Genomic DNA, 20,294 nt, shown 5'->3' with positions numbered 1-20,294 from the left:
CTAACCAGCCACACTGTCTATAAATTGTGTGGCACTCTAAGGAAAAAGCAGTTTGTCACCCATGCTGCAGTGGGCTTTTCAATGACATTTGAGTTATCCGTGTTCCTACAAGTAGCCATTTTCCTGTACCTCCAATAAACAAATAACCCAATAATACTTACTCACTGAGCCAGATGTGTGTGGGATGTTTCTCTCATCTGTTATTGGTACCTCATCTTGGGTGAATAGACTTTGTTCACCTCTCCCCAAGAAAAGTTACACAACATGAGATTACAGGCATGAATCATGACATGAGCTCATCGTTAATCACCTGTGCTGATTAAAACTTCCTGGTTTATTATGACAAGGGATAGAGAATATTCCCCAAGTTTCAAAATATATTTTTAGCTACCTCATCCGAAGGCAATTACTCTCTACTACAAAACATGTGTGCTATGAACCAAACCATATCACTTTTAAAAAAGAATAGATGGTTACATAGATATTGATAGCAAATCATTCCAGAATATTCCACTTGATAAAAGCATAAAATGCCTGGGTGTAATGATCCATTGATCCATGCCTGTGATCTCAGTCCTTAGAAGGTCAGAAGCAAGAGGACTAGGTTAGCTACACAGCAATTTTCCTATCTGGATATGAAAGTATGCCAAAAAACAAAACAAAACAAAAACTACCACCACCACCACCAACAACAACAACAACAAAACCCAGCAAAAGCAAAACACCCCAGAACATACACAAACTAGCTGCCAATGTACAATTCCCTAAGAAAATAAAAATCCCCATAATATAAAAGTGGTAATGTTTTTTCTTTGGGTTTTAGGTATTTTCATTGCTGTTTGGTTTGTTGTTGTTGTTTTGTTTTGTGTTGTTTGAGATGGACCTTCCCTATATAGCATAGACTGGCTGGAACTAAACGTTGTAGCCCAAGCTGGCCTTGAACTCAAATTGTTCCTCTTGCCTCCCAAGTACTAGAATTTCAGGCATTCGCTGCCACATCTCTCATATTACAAGTTTGGGGCTAGAGATAGAGTTTAGTTGCACAGTGTCTGCCAAGTATGCAAAGTCCTGGATTTAATCCTGAGTAGTGTAGGAGTTGGAGGACAGTTGAGGATGGATGGCAGGGAAACGTGCCTACAGTTCTAGCACAAGAGGCTAGAAAATAGGACTACCAAGAATTCCAGTCTAGTCAGGCTGTGAGACCCTGCAACGAACAAGCAAAATAACGACAAAAAAAGGAAATGTGGGGGCTGGGGATTTAGCTCAGTGGTAGAGCGCTTACCTAGGGAAGCGCAAGGCCCTGGGTTCGGTCCCCAGCTCAAAAAAAGAAACCAAAAAAAAAAAAAAAAAAGGGAAATGTGTTTCCCATTGTTTGGGAAACTTTTAGATGTATAGTGGTAAAAAAAAAAAAAAAGATAAGTCTTCTATATCCTGTGGCTACTGAGTGACTTATCAGTGGAGATCAGCTTGTGCCCTGGCTGAACAAGGGGCAAGAGATCCTAGACAATAATGTCTTGGAGATGGGACGCTCACTTCAGAGAATCTTTAGACGTTTAGGTTAACCAGAGATTTCCTTTGTATTAGACCTCCAGGACCAACTCCCACCATTCCCAGCTGTAGACTCTTCTATCTGCTTCCTTCCACATGCCCAGGTACCAGACATGCAAGGATTCAGAAACGAACTTGAGGAAATGAAAATGGCGCAGGATAGTCCATTGCAGTCATCTAACCAAATGGAAATCACATGGCCACCAGCAAATCGCAGAGGCCAGCGGGCCATGAGAATGCTGTCCAGGGCCACAGCCGTCCCCTCCAAGGCCTCAACTTCGGGTCACGACAGTGTTGAACACTGTGAGCGAGATGGGACGAGAATCCCCAGTTCCCTGATGTCCTGTTTGCAGCGGTCAGTGTTGCCCACAGGGTCGCTCCAGGCAGGACTTAGACTGGCTGATCTCTTCTGATTGCTATATCCTATCAGCTGAGAGCTTAACGACACTGAACTCTGCGAAGAAAAGATATCCTGAGTGGGTAGTGAAAAAGGTTGCTCTGATAAACATCTCATCTGACCAAACCCTCATCAGTCTCCTAAAACCCAATCTATGCACTTCCTTATGAAATCTAGTTTTTGTAAAAATCCTGTTAGGTCATTTTTGCAGCGCCCCCTAGCTTCAAGGTCTAGGTACCTTTGATCCCTAAGTAAATTTCTCAATCTCTACTATCTCAGATGCTGACTGGTCACCATAACTTATATCCAGCAATAACCCTGTTAGGTCAGGTTGTCCAGAATCCCCATCCATCCATCCATCCATCCATCCATCCATCCATCCATCCATCCGCCCTTCTTTTGCTGACTCCCACCCTGCTTCTCAGCTATAAACTCCCACTTGTCCTTGCTATTTTGTGAGCTGAGACCAACCTTTTCCTCCTACTGCAGAAATCCCACTAAGGTAATCCCTATGCCTATTATGATGGTCCTAAGAAAAGTCTGCCTTTAACAAGTACTGCAATAAATATCACTGAATGTTTTTTTAAAGTACGTTGTTGAGGATTTAGCTCAGTGGTAGAGCGCTTGCCTAGCAAGCGCAAGGCCCTGGGTTCGGTCCTCAGCTCCGGGGGGAAAAAAAAAAAAGCTTAAAATACGTTGGGGGGCGGTGGGGGTGGTGTGGTTCCAGGGATTGAACTCCAGGAGACATTAGGCTTGGGGGCAAATGCCTTTACCTGCTAAGACATTTCACCAACCCCCACAATGTTTAAGTTCTCTTAAAAATAGGAGAAGAGGGCTAGAGGGATGATTCAGTGGTTAAGAGTGCTGACTGCTCTTCCAGACATCCTGAGTTCAAATCCCATTAACCATAGGGTGGTTCACAACCATCCGTAATGAGATCTGATACCCTCTTCTGGTGTGTCTGAAGACAGCTACATATAATAAGTAAATAAATCTTTAAAAAATATGAGAGAAAGACATAGAGAAGGGGGGGGAGGGATGATGTCATGCAAAATTCTTGACATGGAAACTGAGTTTTGGAGAGTTCCAAGAGGAAAAGTTCAGTGTTGGCTGTAGATTAGAGGAGGCCTGTGCAGTGAGAGAAGTCTGTGTGGTAAAACTGCTGCCTTAGAGACACACAAAGCCCTGGGCACAGAATGAATAGAAAGCCAGAAGCTTTGGGGGACTTGGCAACCTCAGATTGTTGAAATCTGCATATTCAAATAAATCCAGATTTTTTTCCAGGTAAAGAATCTGTTCGTTGGGGGTTGGGGATTTTGCTCAGTGGTAGAGCGCTTGCCTAGAAAGCGCAAGGTCCTGGGTTCGGTCCCCAGCTCCAAAAAAAAGAAAAAAGAAAAAAAAAAAAAAAAAAAAAAGATAAGAATCTGTTCGTTGTGTATAACAGTAGATAAGAATGAGAAACAAAACACACAAGTCAAAGACTGCTCAAGCATCACCTTCTAGAAAAGATTCCACCCACGCCTAGGAATAGCAACCTTCTTTGTAGTGGAAAGAAATGAGCAGAAATCACTCTTAAATCCTTTTGCTTACCTTGTTTAGAACAGAAATCTTTCTCAATATCTGCTACTACTTTTGGGAGTTGGAAGAATTCCCAGTGGTGTGTTTCATGTAATTGTGTGGTTGTGGGTGATCTAAGCAAAGCACATTAAAAAAGCTTTCCTGAACTAAAGGGGAAGGAGAGGGCTCATTGGCAAAATGACGGGAGTCAAGGGTTTGGGGCTTCAACAGCTGTGTCACCATGTTACCACAGCTGTGTGACCTATGGAATCTTACCTTTTTTTTTTTTTTTGAGACAAAGTCTGACTCTGTAGTCCCAGTTGATCTGGAACTAATTCACTGTCTCCCATACTGGCCTTAAATTTACAACAACTTTTCTGCTTTTTAACCTCTGAGTGCTAAGAGTTGGATTTTCATTTTGTTTTTCTGTGTTTGGGGGAGGGGTTGTTTGTTTCTTGTTTTGCTGTTTTCCTTCCTTCCTTCCTTCCTTCCTTCCTTCCTTCCTTCCTTCCTTCCCTCCCTCCTTCCTTCCTTCCTTTCCATTTCTGTTTTGAAACAGGGCTTTTCTGCGTAGCCCTCCTGGCTGTCCTGGAACTTGCTCTGTAGACCAGGTTGGCCTCAAACTCAGAGATGCCCCTGCTTCTGCCTCTGGAGTGCTGGGATTAAAGGTGTGCACCATCACTGTCCAGCTTGTTTCTTGAACAGAAAGTTGGATGAGCAGGGAGGTTGAGAGGATCTGGAAGAGTCAGGGGGAAAGAAAAAAACTTTTCACTAAAACAATAAGAAACAAGTGTGAGACATTAAACTAAATAAAAGTTTTCCAAATTTTAGTTTTTCTTAAATAGATTATAAAAGGCACACACACACACATACACACACACACACACACACATACACACACATGTGTGCACGCTTGCGCGCGTACACCACTAAAAAAATAAATGTAAAAGAAAGAAAATATAGTTTAAATTAATGGATTTTAATAATAGATATGTGTTTAAATTTGTCTTTTTAGTTAGAGAAAATTATTGAAGGAAATGGAATTTGGAGTTAATTTATAGATTTAATTTTCTTTGTTCTTGACATAGGATTGTGTACATATAAACCTTTCATTTTACTCTCTCTTAATATCCCTATAAAGTATGTGTCTACACGGAGAAACAAACACCTCAAGATTAGAAGATAGTCCATGATCACACAGTGCTCACGTCCTGTGTTCAGTGTTTAGCACTGCAAAAACAAATCAAAATAAAATACCATAAAATTTTTTCTTCAAATTTAAATAAGGTTGGAGGCAGTTTGGGATCAGGTTTGTTTGATTTATTTATATATTTTTGAGGCAGAATCTCATGTAGCCTAAGCTGGCCTTGACCTAATTATGTAGTCTAGCCTGATCTTGAATTTCTGATCCTCCTGCCTCAATCTCCTTGACTGATTTTATGTGGTGAGGGGGATTTAGACTTCATACATGTTAACTAGGCAAGCATTCTGCCAGCTGGAGGCAGTTTTTTAAAGACACTATGGAGGCTAGGACAAGTGACTTGTCTCAGGAGGTGACAGACTCAGTACCAAGCCTGATGATTACAGTTCAGTCCTCAGGATCCACATACTGAAAGGAGAAAATTGGGGTTGGGGATTTGGCTCAGTGGTAGAGGCTTGCCTAGGAAGTAAGGCCCTGGTTCGGGTCCCCAGCTCCGAAAAAAAAAGAACAAAAAAAAAAAAAAAAAAAAAAAAGAAAGAAAATTGTCCCTTCATCTCCACATGCCCATTGCAGCAAGTACCTGTGTAATAATTTCCTCCAACTAAAATTTCTGTTGTTGAAGCGGGAGGGTCACAAGTTCCAATCCAACCTAGATTAGAGTGAGACCTTGTCTCAGAACACAAACAATAATGACATAAATTTGAACCTTAGATAAATAATGGGCAGTGTGCTACTTTTGTTTGGAGTTGTTTGGTTGATTTAGATTTTTGTCGTTGTTGTTACAAGGCTCTCAATGTGTAGTCAAAGGCTGGCCTTGATATTTCTCTGTAGCTGAGAATAACCTTCAATTCCTGACCTTCCCTGAACTATCTCTCAAGCTGGGAGTGTACCCATGCCCTTTGGGTAATGTTTTAAAATGAGTATATATTGGGGTTCAGAAATGATTCCTGGTTTGATCTCTAGTGTGTATGTGTGTGTGGGGGTCCCCATAAGTATTCATTTACTTTTATTTTATCTGTATAAGTATTTTGTCTGTATGTGTGCAAGTGTACCACTTGCGTGCCTGGTGCCCACAGAGGCCAGAAGAAAACATTAGATTCCCTAAAACTGGAGATACAGATGGTTGTGAGCCACAATATGAATGCTGGGACCCAAACTTGGATCCTCTTCAACAGCAACAAGTGCTCATAACAACAGAGTCAACTCTCCAGACAGAAGAAGATATTGGATCCCTTGAAGCTGGAGTTACAGGTAGTTGTGTGCCTCCCAACGTGAGTGCTGGTAAGAGAATGTGGTTCTTCCTCAAGAGCAGTGCACACTCTTAACAGCTGATCTCTCCAACCTTGTGGTGATGTGAATAGAATAGCACTCGTAGACTCATGTATTTGAATGCTTAGTCACCAGGGAATAACACTATTTGAAAGGATTAGAAGAATTAGAAAGTGTGGCCTTGTTGGAGGAAGTGTGTCACTGGGTAGACTTTGAGGTTTCCAAAACCCAAACCAGGACCAGAGCCTTTCTCTTGGCCTCTAGACCAGGATGTAGCTCTCAGCTATTGCTCCAGAACCATGCCAGCCTGCCACCATGCTCCTTGCCATGATGATGATGATGATGGACTAACCCCTGACCATGTAAGCAATGTCTCAATTAAATGTTTTCTCTCATAAGAGTTGCTGTGGTCACAGTATCTATTCAAAGCAATAGAACAGTGACTAAGATCAACCCCAATAATTCTTTTTTTTAAAAGATAGTTTCTTGGGGTTGGAGAAATGGACCACTGGTTAAGAGTCCAGGCTGTTCTTCCAGAGGAACTGAGCTTGATTCCAAGTACCCACATACGTTCAGGCAAAACACTCATACACATAAAATAAACATTTTAATGGGGAGGGGGGCAGGAGAAATGGCATGGTGGTGAAGAGCACTTAACTGCTTTTCCATAGGATCTAAACTCAGTTTCCATCACCTACATAGGACACCTTACAGCTGCCTGTAACTCCAACTCTAATGCCTGGGGATCCAACATCTCTATCTTCTGTGGGCATCTATACCCAACATGCACGCACACGCGCGCGCGCGCGCGCGCGCACACACACACACACACACACAAACACACATACACAGGATTAAATAATAATAAAAATAAAAATTTTGCTTAAGTCCAAGTGGATCAAGGACCTCCACATCAAACCAGACACACTCAAACTAATAGAAGAAAAACTAGGGAAGCATCTGGAACACATGGGCACTGGAAAAAAATTCCTGAACAAAACACCAATGGCGTATGCTCTAAGATCAAGAATCGACAAATGGGATCTCATAAAACTGCAAAGCTTCTGTAAGGCAAAGGACACTGTGGTTAGGACAAAACAGCAACCAACAGATTGGGAAAAGATCTTTACCAATCCTACAACAGATAGAGGCCTTATATCCAAAATATACAAAGAACTCAAGAAGTTAGACCGCAGGGAGACAAATAACCCTATTAAAAAATGGGGTTCAGAGCTAAACAAAGAATTCACAGCTGAGGAATGCAGAATGGCTGAGAAACACCTAAAGAAATGTTCAACATCTTTAGTCACAAGGGAAATGCAAATCAAAACAACCCTTTGATTTCACCTCACACCAGTCAGAATGGCTAAGATCAAAACTCAGGTGACAGCAAATGCTGGCGAGGATGCGAAGAAAGAGGAACACTCCTCCATTGTTGGTGGGGTTGCAGACTGGTACAACCATTCTGGAAATCAGTCTGGAGGTTCCTCAGAAAATTGGACATTGAACTGCCTGAGGATCCAGCTATACCTCTCTTGGGCATATACCCACAAGATGCCCCAACATATAAAAAAGACACATGCTCCACTATGTTCATCGCAGCCTTATTTATAATAGCCAGAAGCTGGAAAGAACCCAGATGCCCTTCAACGGAGGAATGGATACAGAAAATGTGGTACATCTACACAATGGAATATTACTCAGCTATCAAAAACAACGACTTTATGAAATTCGTAGGCAAATGGTTGGAACTGGAAAATATCATCCTTAGTGACCTAACCCAATCACAGAAAGACATACATGGTATACACTCATTGATAAGTGGCTATTAGCCCAAATGCCTGAATTACCCTAGATGCCTAGAACAAATGAAACTCAAGACGGATGATCAAAATGTGAATGCTTCACTCCTTCGTTAAAAGGGGAACAAGAATACCCTTGGCAGGGAAGAGAGAGGCAAAGATTAAAACAGAGATGAAGGGACACCCATTCAGAGCCTGCCCCACATGTGGCCCATATACATACAGCCACCCAATTAGACAAGATGGATGAAGCAAAGAAGTGCAGACCGACAGGAGCCGGATGTAGATCGCTCCTGAGAGACACAGCCAGAATACAGCAAATACAGAGGCGAATGCCAGCAGCAAACCACCGAACTGAGAATAGGACCCCCGTTGAAGGAATCAGAGAAAGAACTGGAAGAGCTTGAAGGGGCTTGAGACCCCATATGTACAACAATGCCAAGCAACCAGAGCTTCCAGGGACCTAAGCCACTACCTAAAGACTATACATGGACTGACCCTGGACTCTGACCTCATAGGTAGCAATGAATATCCTAGTAAGAGCACAGTGGAAGGGGAAGCCCTGGGTCCTGCTAAGACTGAACCCCCAGTGAACTAGACTGTTGGGGGAGGTGGCAATGGGGGGGAGGGTGGGGAGGGGAACATCCATAAGGAAGGGGAGGGGGGAGGGGGATGTTTGCCCGGAAACCGGGAAAGGGAATAACACTCGAAATGTATATAAGAAATATTCAAGTTAATAAAAAAAAATTTTTAAAAAGCACATCTTTAAAAGGGATAGCCTTTCACATGCCCAGGCTGGCCTTGAACTTTCTGTATAATTGAACTCGAGCTTGAACTTCTAATCTTTCTGCCTTTACTGCCCAAATGTGGGATTATATGAGTATGCCACCATCTCTGGCCTTTACAGTCACCATTTCTTTACCTAATCCTATTATGCAAACTGTGATACCTCGTATGCCATAAAATAAAATGTGTTCCGTATGCATACACAAAATCTGGCATCCGAGTGCTCATAGCAACTTTATTTAGAATACCTTTCTTCATTAGGGTTTTTACTACTGTGAAGAGACACCATATCCATGCCAACTATTAAAGGAAAATACTTAATTGGTTTAGTTGATTATCATCATGGCAGGAAGTATGGTGGCATGCAGGCGGATACGGTGCTGGAGAGGTTGCTGAGAGTTCTATATCTGGATCTTTAGTGTGCCGAAGGAGACTGTGTCCCACACTGGGCAAAGCTTGAGCATATGAGACTTCAAGGCCTGCCCACATTGTGACACACTTCCTCCAACAAGGTCACACCTCCTTATAGTGCCACTCCCTATTCACCTATGCTGACCATTCCTATTCAAACCACCACACCACACCATCCCCCCTAAAAAGTGATGGCTGAAGAAATGGCTCAGTGGTCAAGATCCTATACTGCTCTTTAAGAGGACCAAGGTTCAGTTCTGAGCACCCTCATAGCCGCGGGCAGTCTAGTTCCAAGGGGTCTGATGCCTCATTCATGCTCCCACTACCACTCATGCACACGAGCAAACATGCATACACCTAAAATAAAAATAAGTCCTTAAAACAAAGAGGTAGGAATAACTCGAATGTCCATCAAGATACAGAGTAAATACACATGGATATATATTTCCAGCACTAGGGAAGCCGAGTCCTCTAGAGTATGCCAGCCTGGACTCTGTAGGGAGACTCTTAACACTCCCTCTGCAAAAAAAAAAAAAAAAAATATTACGTTTTATCATTCTGGTGTATTCTTGGCTCCTTCATTTGTTTTGTTTTTACCACATCCCCAACCATTCTCAAACTTATCGAAAGATTAGTCTCTAACTTAAGTGCACGTTGAAGATTTCTTCACTCCCTAGACATCTGTAATAAAAGATCCTTTATTGATTTGGCAATGCGAATTATGAAATACACTAGAAGTGTAGCTCAGTGGTTAGAGAGCACTTACCTAGCAAACACGAGGCCCTGGGTTCTATCTGTAGCATTACAAAGCCAGAGCTTACAAAAGCATGTGTCTAGATAGGATTAGAGCACTGCAAAGTCCCACAACCTTCCACATCTCTGGCTGGTATTTGTATCTTAGCCTTTGTCCCTGTGCTGTGAGAGACCTCATTCTGTCCACTAGACTCGACTCTGTTTCTGGTGCAACCAAATCTCACTTTCCAGGTCTCCATGTCCAGGTTGGCTTACAGCTCTTCTCCACCAACCTCCCGAACTGGATGGAGATGTGAGGTCTCCATGTCCAGGTTGGCTTACAGCTCTTCTCCACCAACCTCCCGAACTGGATGGAGATGTGAGGTTTGAATTCAAGCAGAACTTATTGTCGGTGCAAGTCAGAGAGCTAAAGGACCAGCTAGCCATTTTTTTCTCTTCCTTTTCTCTCCTCAGCAGGATGGAAAGCTGCGTCCCCCTCCCCTCTTTCTCAGGACTACAACACTTCCCACCGCCTTCTTCATTTCCACCCCCCACCCTGGCTGCCTCTCTCAGGGCTGCCCGGTTGCCATGCCAATAAGGTTCCCATGGTTACTAGGAGGCCGCTGCTGCATTCCCATAGGCAGCTTCTTTCTACTCAAAGGAAGGGAGACCGTTATCGCCTCCAGGGTCAAACAAATAAATACGTAAGTGAAAAAGGACAGAAGTGGTCTCGGTCCAGGAACTATTGGAGGAAGAATGTTGCAAAAGTCCGATGTCTCCGGGCCATACCTCCGACAGAATCCTGCTCCCTCTGCTCAAGTTGTCTCTCTCCTAAACCTAGAGAAAGAGGAGCCTGGCACTGGTTCAAGCCCATTGTTCTGCCTATGGTGGAGTCCAAATAGACACCACATTGTGAGGATCATGTTAATATGTAAATAATGGATACATCTGTGCTTTTGTGTAGCAAGGAAAATGGCAAAATGCAAAGTAGGCCCTGGCCTCTCCTCAGTTGGGTGTCTTGTCCGCTTTTTTCCCATGGTGCTAGATGGTGTTCTTTCCTGCACTGGCTGTCTTCCGCAATACCTTGGAGATTTTTGTTTGTTTGTTTGTTTGTTTGTTTGTTTGTTTTGTTTTGTTTTTAAAACAAAATTTGTTTTCTTAAAATAGAGAGAAATAATTTTAGCATAAAATTAAAAAATAAAGAAAAATGTAAAAAAACAAAACAAAACAAAACATTTAGAGTTTCAAAATGGTAAGATGTTTCCCAACTTGGGAGGTAGAGGCAAGGGTCAAAGTTGTCCTAGGCTACACAGTGAGTTTAGGGCCATTGTGAGCTATATGAGTCCTTGTCCTAGAAAGGAAAATAAGGGCCAGGCGGTGTTAGCACACGCCTTTAATCCTAGCACTCAGGAGGCTAAGCAGGAAGATCTCTAAGCCAGCCAGGTCTATATAATAAGATCCGAAAGAAAAGAAAAAAAGAAGAAAAATAAACAAACACAATACAAAGCTTAAAATGTTTCATTTCCGGCTGGAGAGATGGCTCAGAGGTTAAGAGCATGGACTGCTCTTCCAGAGGTCCTGAGTTCAAGTCCTTCCACAGGGTGGCTCACAACCATCTGTAATGGGATCTGATGCCCTCTTCTGGTGTGTCTGAAGACAGTGACAGTGTACTCAAATTAAAAAAAAAAAGATAAATCTTTAAAAAAAGGTTTCACTTTATATTTAATTAGCAGACAAGTTGTTTTCTATAAATATGATGATTTGAAATATATATATATACATATAATATAATGGTCAAATCTGAGTAATTAGCATATCTAAAAGAGTTCTTAAATCTGTGTTGAGAAACTTCAGACTCCCGTTTGTTAGAGCTTTATAAAATCTCAGCATCTAGGGCAACTGCTTTGGCTCAGTAGATGGAGGTGCTTGCTGCCAAGACCGACAGCTTGAGTTTGAACCCCAAAGCCCACATGATAGAACTAACACCCAAAAGTTTGTCTCTGACCTTTCACTATGTGGTCACTCGCGCGCGCGCACGCACACACACACACACACACACACACACGCACGCACGCAGCCACCCACCTCTCCCACACACAATTTAATAACTAATTTTTTTTAAGTGCAGAGGCTCTAGCTTCTGCTTTGTGGGAGAGCTCTGGCCTAGCATGTGCAAAGTTCCAGATCTGACATCCTGCACCACATCTACAAATAAATACAAATAAACAAACATATGTGTGTGTGTGTGTGTATGTGTGTGTGTAGCAACTCTACTGTACGATTCTACAATACTTGGACTTAATTCTCCTAATGTAATCCCCCTACTTCCAATTAGAATGTGTCACATTCTCCTAATGGGATTGCATTTTGATACTCATCCAACCCCTACCACCACATAATTGTAAGAAATCATTTGAAATTTATTTATTGTGTATATGTTTGTGTGTGGGCATGATTTGGGGGCGGGTATGCATGACACAGAATGCATATGCAGAGGTCAGAGTGACCTTATACCTTTATGTGAGTTCCCAGGGATTAATTAAATTCAGGTCCCCAGGCTTAAATGACAAGTTCCTTTATCTCTGAGCCATCTCTCCTGTCCTAACAGCTTCTTTTTTTTTAAGTTTTATTTATTTTATGTATATGAGCACACTGTTGCTGTCTTCAGACACACCAGAAGAGGGCATCCCATTACAGATGGTTGTGAGCCACCATGTGGTTGCTGGGAATTGAACTCAGGACCTCTGGAAGAGCAGTCAGTGCTCTTAACCTCTGAGCCATCTCTCCAGCTCCTGTCCTAACAGCTTCTTAAAAAATGTTTTATTTGGGGTTGGGGATTTGGCTCAGTGGTAGAGTGCTTGCCTAGGAAGCGCAAGGCCCTGGGTTCGGTCCCCAGCTCCGAAAAAAAAAATTAAAAAAAAAAAAAAGAAAAAAAAAATGTTTTATTTTTATGTTTATGTATGCATTTGTGTCTCTCTGTGTGCGCACATATGTGCAGGTGCTCAAGACGCCAGCAGAGGGCGTCAGGTCTCCTAAAGCAGGAATGAGAAGTCTGTGATTCCTGTGACATGGGTGCTAGGAACTAAAGTTGGGGTTTTGGCAAGAGCAGCAAGCACTCTTAAGCAACAGGCACTCCTAACTACAGAGCCAGCCCTCTGGCCATCTGAAAGGGTTTTGTAATGACTTTATTTTATTCAGTTTTGCCATTGTGAAAATTATGAAAAAAATTTCTTCTATCAGCAATAAATAAAACATGACAAATACTAAAAAAAAAAAAAAAAAAAAGGGGAAAAAAAACAAAAAAAGAAAACAAAAAAACACAAAAAACAAAACAAAACAAAAATAACAGTTACTTGTTACCAGAACCATAGATCTGGGTTGCCAGACACTGGAAATGATCAAATTTGGGAAAAGAGAATTGGTAGAAAAAAAAGTAAGGTCACATGTATACACAACTGACACAGAAGAGGGTCCAGCTTCTCAGAGCTCTAGCAAGAGGTTCAGGAGCATGTAGGGTCATGATGGCTGGAGGGAGGAGAGAGTGAGGCTGCAGATGGAGTGGGTGGGTCTTCCCAGAACACCAGCATGGACAACAGGCCTGGACTTTCAGTGGGTACTGCTGACGAAGCGGATACAAAGGCCATTTGGGTTAGGTGACTAAAGACACGTGTGGCAGTTAACACCTTCACCATGGGGACAGCTTCTTGACAGTCAGAGGGTTAGGAATGGCAGGTCAAAAGAGACAGAGGCTGAAGGCCAATTTCAAGGCAGCCCTTGTTACATTACTGTACTCAGTTATATAGCCCAGATTATATAGTCAGTTGTATGTCAACTTGACACAAGCTAGGATTATCAGAGAGGAGGGAGCTTCAATTAACAATTTGCCTCCAAAAGACTGTGCCATAGGCAAGCCTGTATGGCATTTTCTTAACTAGTAATTGAGGGGTGAGGACCCAGCCTGTAGTGGGTGGTGCCACCCTGGGCTTGGTGTGCTATGAGGTGTAAAAGCAGTAAGCAGCATTCCTCTGTGACCTCTACATCAGCTCCTGCCTCCAGATTCCTGCCCTGCTTGAATTCCTTGGTTGATAGAAGTGTAAGCAAAATAAACCCTTTCTTCTTCAATGTGCTTTTGGTCATGGTGTTTCATCCCAGCAAAAGCAACTGTAACTAAGACAGTTACCCTCTGACCTAGAAATTCTACTATTGGGTAAGCATATACCCATGACAAATGAAAGTGTTATGTCAGCATTAGAACTCATATCTAAAGCCAGGGGTAGTGTGTGTGTGCTTATAATCCTATCACTTGGGAGTTCAAAGCTAGAGGGTACCTGGAGGCCAGCCTGGGCTATATAACTGAATTCAATGCCAACCTGGGCTACTGAGTAAGAGATTCCATCTCAGAGGAAGAGGAAGGGCAAATAGTCAACAGCAGTTATTGAATTGACAAGGAAAATGTGGTATATTTAAAATAAAATAGTAATCCTAAAAATGAATTAAGTACAGACATATATTACACAACACAAACTTTGAAAACAGTAAGCGAAAAATCAGACGCAAAAGGCTTATTGTATGACTCCATGATATGAAATATCTAGAATAAAAAGAGAATAGAATCTGGCATGGAGGCACGCACCTGTAACCCAGACCTGGGGTGAGGCTGGGGCAGGGGGATCTGGAACAATGATCAGTATGGGCGGTGTCACACAATCATGTCTCAAAACAACAGAGAGATGAGACAGAGCAATGGGAAGGGGGAAAGACTAAAATTCATTTTAGCCATGTATAAAAGCATCAAAGAATAAAATGTAAACAACACAATAACAAACAAAGTGAGGTTGGAATCACTCAGTGTCAAGGAACTTGCCTAACGTGCACAAGACCCTGAATCCAATCACCAACAATGCAAAAAAAAAAAAAAAAACATAAAATTAAGCAAAACATGAACACTACCAAAACCACACATTCCAGAGGGTATATTCTGGCTCAGTAAAACTGACTTTGGGAGGTGAGCAGGGTAGTACATACCTGTAATCCCAGCACTCAGCAAGCTGACACGCCCAGGCAAGATAGTACACACCTTTAATCCCAGGAAAGCAAGGCAAGGAGATCTCTGAGTTCAAGGCCAGCCTGGGACAAAGCAAGTCCCAGATCCAGGTGTGGTGGTACACACCTTTAATTTGGGCCACGCCTTCTACAGAACACCTACATAGGGACATTGGAAGAAGGAAGATTCACTTCTTTGCCTGCTTGTGTTTACTTGCCATCTGTTGGAATCTACTTCTACACACATACACACACACACACACACACACACACACACACACACACACACACACACACACTAAATAAATGAATGTGTGTAAGCGAAGGGGTCCTGGGGGGGTACCTGGAAGAGAATAGGGGACAAGAGACTCGAAGAAGGACGCCAAGACAAGAGTCTGATCAAGGCGACAACTTTATTTTTCCCAGGGCTGAATTTATACCATAACATGGGTAACAGAAGGAGGGGGGAAGTGTGAAACATTTACGCAGGCCAAGGACACAGTATCCGTGTGGTCAGGGAATCGGCTGATGTTGACAGGATGTCAGAAAGGTCACAGGTTTGTCATATCATTAGTCAGCAGAACTTTTATCATATTATTATTTATCTTGACCACCAGGTTTGTATTAGTCTTCTGCAGCTGGCTGGGGATTTCCCATGAACCCAGTCATACTTAATTCTAACCATAATAATAACATCAACAGTGGAGGGCTTCAAGGGCATCGCTCCCAACAAATGTGAAAAATTTAGACTGACCTCATTTTGTATTTTTTTAATTTTTAATTTTTTTATTTATTCTGTTAGAAACCAGAACCCAAGACCTCAGGCATACTAGCCAAACACTCCTCTGTTGAGTTATATCTAGAGCCCTAACATTTGGGAGTAGAGACAGGAGGATCAGAGGATTGAGGTTATCTCCAGCTAGCAGAGTATCTACAGGCCAGCCTGTGCTACAACAAAAGAAAAAGCCATAAGCATGGTAGTTAAGTCTTAGTAAACTTCAGGGAATAGAAGTAGAAAGGGAAGAGCGTGGAGGGTCAGGGCAGAGGAGGGGAGGGGAGGACAAGACTGTGAGTCCTGGCCTCAGTCTCCAGTACCTCAAACAAACATCAACAATGACAAGCACCTTGAGGTCAGCTATACTCTAGTATATTACTTGGCTCATGATGCTAGTGGCTGGAAGGTCCACACAGCATGTGCCTGCGTCCTGGTGAGGAACCCATGGCCCAGTCAGAGCATGACCTAGAGGTAGGAAGGGAAATAGCTGTATGCGGAAGTGTCCAAACCCAGAGGTGCCCTCTCTACTCATTTGTCTTCGATTTCCCCCTTTTATTCTCATTCTCTTTCGTATCCATTTATTTATTGCGTTTTGTTTTGTTCTACTCTGTGGCTAGTCCAGAATGATCTGGCCTTGAACTCATGGTAATCCTCCTGCCTCAGCTTCCCAGTGATGGGGAGTCACCCCATGTATGCCTTTACAACAACCTGCTCTTACGAAAGCTGACTCTCTTCCCAAAGTCAACATTAGTCCCTTCCAAGGACAGTCACAAACTAATCATCATACAGTTAAGTTCCCACTTTCTAAGCTTCTTCTACCCCCACACGTGGATGTGGACTAAACCTCCAGCAGTGAGCCTGCCGGTGAAACCCAAACCATTCCCAACCATGTTTCATGATTTTCTGGCAAGAGAAAAATGTTTTGGCTTTCACTTCATTATCTCAATAAATGGAGATAAAAATAAGCAAAACATCTATTAGCTTGTAGAAGAAAATTTGAGGGACTGGAGATTTAGCTCATCAGTTAAGAAACCTGGCTGAGGACCTGGGGTTCGATTCCCAGCATCCACACGGAGGTGCACAACCATCTGTAACTGCAATCCCAGGAGATCTGATGCCTTCTTCTGGCCTCCACCAGCACCAGTTTTCTATAATGCATATGGACAAAATACCCACACACAAAGAGTTAATGTATCAACTTGAAAAATGAAATGTGGAATAAGCCAATGACACTTAACTGATTTCTCTAATGGTAACAAGCTACCGTTTAAGGGATATCGGTGGTCTCAGGAAAAACACATATTCAGTTTCTGTACCCAGCTCCTGGAGCAGCACCCTAAATCCCTTGGAATTTACCAAATAAACAGGAGCATCTTTTGTTATATGTGTTCATAATGAGCTTTTTAAAACCCTACATATGCTAATACAAAGAACATATGAGGGGCTGGAGAGATGGGTCAGTGTAGAAGCCTTGGCTCTCTTCCAAAGGGCTCAAGCTTGGTTCCCAGCACCCATACTGGTCAGTTCATAACAAACTGTTACTCCAGTTCCAAGGCATCCGACAACCTCCCTGGCCTCCCTGGGCTGACATGGAACTTAATATGTAACCCAGGTGAGGTTGGGGATTTAGCTCAGTGGTAGAGCGCTTGCCTAGCAAGCGCAAGGCCCTGGGTTCAGTCCCCAGCTCCGAAAAAAAGGAAAAATATGTAACCCAGGTAAGACTTGACATGTTAGCAGTCCTCCTACTTCAGCCTCCTGACTGCTGGGATTACAGCATGAGCCACCATGCCCACTTCCTCTTTGCTCACCATTACTAAGTTGTAGCCTTCCCCCCCTCTCTCTCCCTAGGCCTACCTCCATTTTGCTATATATCTGAGGATGACCTTAAACTCCCACTTCTCCTATCTCCAGGTTATACCTTTGTTTACTTGGAGACACAGACATGTATTTTAAGCTGTTGTCAAACTCATGACCATACCACCTCAGTCTTCTGGGTGCCAGCAGAAATTATAGGCATGTACCAACCCCCATACCAGGCAGTATTTTATACTTCATAATAATCCAGTATACACAAGGTTCCCTTGAGTTCTGGGGACCATTTTAGCAATTTCTAGTCCCTGAGGAGTATGTCATGAGAGTTCCCAATTTATAGCTGGCTAACTATAGCTGCTACAAGTGTTTGGGATGTTGACTGGCCTCACAAGTGGCTCTGTCTTATGGGACTGAGCTTAAAGAATGGCATGTGACATTTAACTCTAGGTGCAAAGTGTTAGAATTTAATTGAATTGTTGAATCCTATTTGGTGTCAGATGATTGGGAAGCTGATGCGGAAAATAGATATATTTAGAACCACAAAGAACACCAGGATAAGTTCGTGGATCTCTGATTCTAAACTATCCCTGTTCTGAGACTTTATAATATTATAAACTGTAAGTCACTGATAGCTGTGCAGATTAATACATGCAAATTAGTTCTATGAAAGTGAAGGTTAACTTTGTCTTCTCTAACCCCTTAAAAAATCACAGTGGATTAAGTTGACCTGGGAGTCCACACGTGTGATCTCAGTACATGAGTCGTGGAGACAGGACTACTGAGAATTCCAGGCCAAATCAAAGCATGGTACTTCACACCTGCAATTCCTGCCCTTGGGAGGCTCACAAGATTAAGGATAGCCTGGGCCCCACAGAGACCCTGTCTCAGCAAAACAGAACAAATAATAAAGGCAGATTATTGCCTCTTATAAACTCACTCCAACACAGTGAGAGACATTGCTCAGGAGCATAATTCTAGCCTGTCGATTTTTTATTGCATATAAATCTGTAGGGTTTTTTTCCTACCTAACTGCTTATAATACCTTACTGTTTTCCTCACTAATGATTTATTAAATCTTAAATTTAAAAAATCTGTATAGATGCAAGGTGTGGTGGTTCACCCAACCCCACTCCTCGAGACACTGATGCAGGAGGATCACCGTCAACCTAATGCTAGCCTGGGCTACTGAGTTCAGGGCTAGCATGTGCTGAAGAATGAAACTCTCAAAAAATGTATAAGAAAGCCAAGAACAATGAAAGAAACTTATTTCCGCTTTCATTAACTCATTCATGTACTCGTTCCATAAATTTGAGTATGCACTCTGACTCTAGATATCATCTATTACGGGCCCTAGAGATAGAAAAAATAACAAGACTTCACTTAGTATTATGGTATAGACAATAATCACAGAAGTAATCGTAATGTGACAGGATTAATTTTTTTTTCCTTATCTTTTTTTCGGAGCTGGGGATCGAACCCAGGGCAAGCGCTCTACCACTGAGCTAAATCCCCAACCCCAGGATTAATATTTTGATACCTGTTATTCAGGGTCCTCTTGAAGACCAAAGAAGGAATGAGGAGGTGGTTGGGGGGTGTCTTAGCTACTGTTCTATGGCTGTGAAGAGACACCAGGACCAAAACAATTTATAAAGGAAGCATTTAATTGGGGGCTTGCTTAAAGTTTCAGAGGGTTAGTCTATGACCATCAGGGTACAGAGCATTGTGGCAGGCAGACATGGTGCTGAGAGCAGTAGGTCAGAATTCCTATCTGATGTGCTAATTGTAGACAGACTGAGAGAGAGAGAGAGAGAGAGAGAGAGAGAGAGAGAGAGAGAATGAGAATGAATTGGGCTTTTGAAACCTTAAAGCCCACATCCATGACATACTTTCTCCAACAAGGCCACACTTAATGCAACAAGGACACATCCTTCTAATCCTTCCAAAATAGGTCCACTCAACTGGGAACCAAGCACTTAAATACATGAGCCTATGGGGGTCATTGTCACCACAGGGAGAGGTCTATGGGTAAGACTTATGGATGGAAAATGGAGGAGGCAAAGGGGTGTCAAATGGGCATCTGAGAGACAAGAAACATTGGCTCATCTTAGAAATTATGGCCAAAATATAGAGTTTAAGGGACATATGATCAGAGAACTGTGGAGTTCTCCAAAAGCATACTAAGGATAGACAGGAGGAGGAGTTTAGGCATTATTTCTATGGAGATATGGGAGCTGATGAAGAGTCTAAGGCAGAGAGAAAAGTATTGGCTTTCCATTTTCTAAAGCCCTGGCAGGAGAGAATGAACTAGAGATGTACCAGAAAGACATTTGCAATAATTTAGGTGAAAGGTGATGGTGCCAAGGGATGGACTTAAGGTGTGTGTGTGTGTGTATGTGTGTGTGTGTGCACACGCATGTGTGTGTAAGAAAGAGAGAGAACACGCACGCGCATATATATATATATATATATATATATATATATATATATATATATATATATATAGAGAGAGAGAGAGAGAGAGAGAGAGAGAGAGAGAGAGAAATCAAAATTACTTGGTGATTGTAGATGCCAATAGAAGTAAAAGAGGAACCCAAACAGGACTGGGTCATATTTGTAGCCACACTGTCATTGTTTCTGTGATTGTTATCCAGCCGGCAGATTTTGGCCTGGTTGGTTATTGGCACTCTCTATGTGGACCAGGCTGGCCTCAAACTCACAGAGATTTACCTGCGTCTGCCTCCTGAATGCATGAGTTAAAGACTACCGCCAGCACACCTGACTGACCTTAAATCATTACATGGCTGGTCTCCCTTTCCCCCCCTGAATTCAGATCTTAACACAGTCAACTGCTCAAGTGTGACCCTTAGGATAACCAATGGCAGCTACCTGGGCAGTCATTCTGCATGGTATTTCTATGTTTCGTTTGTCACTATTTAATACCATTAAACATCTTGTTTTGTT

The sequence above is a fragment of the Rattus rattus genome, chromosome 8 (genome assembly GCF_011064425.1).
Source record: "Rattus rattus isolate New Zealand chromosome 8, Rrattus_CSIRO_v1, whole genome shotgun sequence".
Lineage (NCBI taxonomy): Eukaryota > Metazoa > Chordata > Mammalia > Rodentia > Muridae > Rattus > Rattus rattus.
Note: the sequence above shows the minus strand (reverse complement) of the source record.